We start from the raw sequence: 5,469 nt of genomic DNA, 5'->3' as shown, positions 1-5,469 counted from the left end.
GCAGCAAAAATAGACCCAGCGCCAAAACGATCGCAGCACTGCTGCTTCTGCTCTGCTCCCGCAACGCTCTGCCGCGCAGCGCCTGCATGCGTTGCGAAAACCCCCATCTGTTAACAAATCAACCCAAAAAAAAACCAGTCAGCACACTAGAAAGGGATTAGATTAAACAAAAACGGGCTAAGAAAAAGTCAGAATTGTGAGGAGTCGCCATTAAAATTGTTTTTAGTTTTTATGCAGTGGTGGAAACAAGCTTTCATAAAATCGATTCTATAGATTCACAAACATGCGATTTGATTCATTTGAGATTTTGATCCGATATTGATTACACTGAAAAAAAAAAAAAAAAGATTTGTTGGATTTACTCAATTGAATTATGGACATTGGTTCCACACATTCAGTTTGAGTTCAGAGTATCCTACGCATTTATATAGTTTCATTATAATACTGTTGTGTTAATCAGATGTATTTTTAAAAAGTAATGTGTACATAGTCTTAAGTTATACTAACATAACTCAGTTATGTTAGCTTAACATTATTATTTTATTTATTTGATCATGTTAATTATGTGCAATTAAATCAAGTTGTCTTAATTCAAGGGTGTTGTCTGTAGGAATTTATTTTAAATCAAGGGTGTTGTCTGTAGGAATTTATTTTAAAAAGTATATTTATTCCAAAAAATTGATTCCCTTTTCTTTTTGAATTAATTTAAGTTTTACATAAGAAAAAAATTTGAATGTTTTTGAAACTTATTATTACCTATCAAAAAAATTATTTAACTGACCTTCACAATAAATTGCTTCTACAAAACTCTATTTAAGTGTTTATATCCAAAGTAAAACGTCACGCACTACCATGCTGCAGCAGAACCATCGATCCCGGTTCGCTGTCACCTGTACCGGACCAGTTTCGATTTCCTGTGGAGTTTTTTGAGGGTCTTCTTTTTTACAACGCGGCAAACTGATAAGTAACTATTTACATTGCATAAAAGTTAGGTTGTCAATGAGCAATGCATTTATTGAACTATAAAATGTAAAAGCTTAGCCTGGTTTCCAGACAGTAGCGTTAAGTTTGTCAGTTTGCGAAGCCGCGCTGAGGCCTTACGAAGGTCTGGCATTAACATTAAAAGTTATGTTAACTGCTAGGTTTGAAGTCAGACCTGCAAACTTGTCGCTTTTCGGCGACAATCGCCGTTTTCTTGGTTAATTGGGTCATTTAACGTTATGTGAATCACGTAGAACCGGGATTTTTTTTTTTTGGTGGGGGGTGGGGTTGCGCAGCAAAAACATCTACGTTACAATCCAAAGATGCACGACTTTGAGCCGAATCTGCCCGAGCAGACGGATATTAGTACATCTCCTCATCACACAGGCAACCACTTTGCGCCTCTAAATCTGTTATGATCTGGTTTTCAGTCTGAACATCAAGTAAATGCCTCGTCCATTTGGAGATATGCGCGCGCATAATATTTAAAAGATTAAATATTTCTTTTGCATTGCAATAACATCAATGATCCTGATATTTTCATAAATAAACTCTACTTTCATTTGTGTTGTTTCTTTAGAAGACCATCAGATCAACTGGGAGGAGGAGTTCATGGAGTAGGTAAGCTCTTTAGTAGGTGGAATTTAGGTAAATGTTTCAGAGGTTTGTTGTTATCTGTCATTTAGAGGAATTAAGGTAACCAAAAGTCAGTTATTGAGAGTCAGCGAAAAAAGGAAGAAAAAAAAAAACTAAATTATCATCCCTTTCTAATTTTTAATGACAGAAGGTATGGCCTTGTAAATTATGCAGTGCTGTTGTACCAGCAAAGACTGATATTCTAAAACATTATAGACTGCATCATGGGACCTTTGGACATAGCCATGCCTTGCCTTGTATACATATGGACTGCCCATGCTCTTTTAAAAATTGGAGTAGCTTCAGCTGTCACTTATCCCGACAACATCCAGCAGTTGACTCACTTAACTCACCTCAAGTAACTCTTTTCTTTACCTGCCTATTATGTAAAAAATCTGGATTCCCTAGCGAAAAGGAGTTTTTTGAACACATTGGTCATCATCTGAAGAATAATGAGACTGTAAAGTGTGTTTTCACAGGATGTGATCACCAAACAAATGTGTATGGGACTTTCGCAACACACAAACACAGGAAACATACGCCACATGCTTCACAAGATTTCAAACCAGGCATTATTTGTGAAAGGCAGTTAACTGAACAGGAGGAGTCACTTGTTTTTGAAGCCTCTGAAGAGGATGATGATCACAATGATTCCAATTATCAAGTCTCTCGCTCACATGCTCACTATAAAGAGGATGATGGAAGCAATGTTGTTGTAGAGTACATAGCATCCCTCCTTTTGAAATTAGAAAGTGTTCATAATGTTTCAATTCGGTGCATTGATGAACTGGTAGATGATCTTCACTTCATAGCAAGTTCTGCATCCATAACTGCAATAAGAGATGTTGTTTCACACTTAAAGAAAAATAATTGTTCTATTGCTGACACGTTTGTAACATCTCTAGTGGAAGAATTGTGCAAATCAAATCCACTAAGCACAGCACTTAGTGCTGGTGGTCCTCTTTCATTATCATTTAGAAGGTGACAGTATTATAAAGAAAAATTTGCAGTTGTTGAGCCCGTTGAATACATCCTTGAACCAAATGAAAAGAGAAGTTTCCAGTATATCCCAATTCTTAAATCTTTGATTCACATTTTGGGTAAAGAAGATATTAGAGAAAAGGTTCTGAGTAAAGAAAAGGACAAGTTGTCATCTATTCAATATGGATCATATTGTGATGGTACAGTCTATAAAGAGAATCCCTTTTATTCTGAAGAGCTAAGAATTGCACTTGTGCTGTATGTAGATGACTTTGAAATTTGTAACCCACTGGGAACATCAAGAAAAAGGCATAAAATCACAGCTATATACTGGGTCTTTGGCAACATCCCTCATTCATCGCGATCCACTCTTAACTCCATATACTTGACCCTTTTATGCAAAGCAGTTGACATCAAAAGATTTGGCTACGCTGAAGTGCTTGCTCCTTTGCTAAAAGACATTGCTATTTTGGAGCGTGACGGTGTCTACATTTCCAGTGTTGGACAACATGTTAAAGGCTCTGTGTTTTCTGTAGTCGCTGATAATCTTGGGGCACATTCAATTTGTGGACTAGTGGAAAATTTTTGTGGACCATTCATTTGTAGATTTTGCCTTGGAGAGCAATCAGAATTTCAAAGAAAGGAGGTGAGGTCAGGTGCATTTCCTGCTCGGACCAAAGAGAATCATGCCACTCATTTATTGACTATCAAAGAAAACCCTGCCTTGACACACTGTTTTGGTGTTAAAAAGGCTTGCCCATTGACTGAAAATCTGAGCTACTTCCACTGTGTCACTGGCTATCCACCTGACATACTACATGACATTTTTGAAGGGATTGTTCCCTTGGAACTGGGTCTGTGCTTCAGTGTTTTCATTTCTAAGAAATATTTCACATTTAGTGAACTTAACAATGCAATTTCACAGTTTCCATATAAGTGGTCTGACAAAACTAACTCTCCTCAGCCGGTGCCTGCTACCTTCTCCTCAAGAAAAAAGATTGGAGGAAACGCGCATGAAAATTGGGCCCTCATACGACTGCTGCCATTCATTATTGGACACAAAATACCTTTGAATGATCCAGCCTGGCTTCTACTCATGTCTTTAAAAGACATAACTGAGCTTGTTGTGGGTCCAGTCCATAATGAGGAAAGCATTGCATATCTTGACTCAAAAATTTCTGAACACCGACACAGATTCCAAGAAGTATTTCCTAATGAAGGGTTAATCCCAAAGCACCACTTCTTAGAACACTATCCTGCATTAATAAATGCTTTTGGACCTGTGATTGCTTTCTGGACAATGAGGTTTGAAGCGAAACACAGCCAATTTAAGCAGATTGTGAGACATACTGGCAACTTTAAGAACATTCTCCTTTCTCTGGCCACAAAGCATCAGCTTTTGATAAGTCACCACCTGCATTCCACAACAGTTGTGCCTGCTCTGAGTGTTGTAAGAGTCACATCAGTGCCATTAGATGTCCTGCATGTAAATGTTCAGGAATCAATCAAGCATCTGTTTCCTTGTCAGTCTCAAGTACAGCTGGCTGATACAGTCACCTTCCATGGAACAAGGTACTCAAAAGGCATGATCGTGGCCTATGGTTCTACTGCAGGTCTTCCTGATTTTGCAGTGATTCTTCAAATTGCACTTATCAGGGAAAGAGTGTATTTTATTGTGAGAAGACAGATATCCTGGTATGATGAACACTATCGTGGATATTATCTGGAGAAGACCGAACACATAACTCTTGTTGAGCAACGACACCTTACTGATTTATGTCCTCTGTCTGCCTATATTGTTGCAGGAAAGCGAATGGTGACATTGAAGCGCCACAAACTCTCACAATCCTTGACCACATCGATCATGAAGTCAAGAAACTCACTCTTAGCAGTGGCATACCCTCAACTGTGAGATTCCGGGTCCTCATCGATCATGAAGTCAAGAAACTCACTCTTAGCAGTGGCATACCCTCAACTGTGGAGGAGTTGGTTGCAGCTGTCAAAGAACATTTTTCCATCCCCACAGATATAAGTCTTCAATACAAAAATGCCCTAACATCTACCAATATCTACCAATCGACCACAAAGGAACTCAAAGATAAAGACACACTGAAAGTAGTGTATGTACCGCTAAACATAACACTGACCCTTGTTCCCCAGGAAAGCACCCCTGATACCTCCAGTGTGTACTCTTTATCCGAGTCTGTGACACACTCTGACGGCTCAGATGATACTGGACATCACCAAGTGTCACCCTCTGAAAGGCAGAGCCCATGGCCTGCTGTTTTTCCCATTCCAACCTTCTCACACAACACTGAACTGGCCCTAAGACAAGGAAATGAGATTTATTTAAGAGATGGCACCACAATGACATCACCAAGTGTCAAATCAGACATCCTGGAGCGCCTGGCTGAAGCCATGTTTTGCTACACAGCATACCCCAATGATGCCCAGAGGTCTGCAGTAGCACAGGCACTAATAGAAAAGCATTCCTGTTTAAAGGAGCCTGGCTCTTTTAATGGAATTTATGGGTGGCAACAAAGCCTGAAATACAAATGTGGAAACTATCGTACCAAACGTAAAGCATTGGGAAGCCCTGAACTCCTGATAAACTCAATGAAATACAAGATGGGAGATGACAGAAAACCTGCTAAAAACATCAAGAAACCAAAGAGGGCAGAAGTAAATTACCTGCCTCAGCACCATTCTGGTGAAACAGACAGCAGCCTTGAGAATGTGAGGCTTGACCTAATAGAAGCCAGCAAGAAAAGGGACGTCATAAGCATAAATGACATGATGGCCAGGACATATATCTCAAAAAATTAGCATATCATGAAAAGGTTCTCTAAACGAGCTATTAACCTAATCAAT

The sequence above is a fragment of the Cyprinus carpio genome, chromosome B4 (assembly GCF_018340385.1).
Source record: "Cyprinus carpio isolate SPL01 chromosome B4, ASM1834038v1, whole genome shotgun sequence".
NCBI lineage: Eukaryota > Metazoa > Chordata > Actinopteri > Cypriniformes > Cyprinidae > Cyprinus > Cyprinus carpio.
This window is presented reverse-complemented; position numbering follows the sequence as displayed.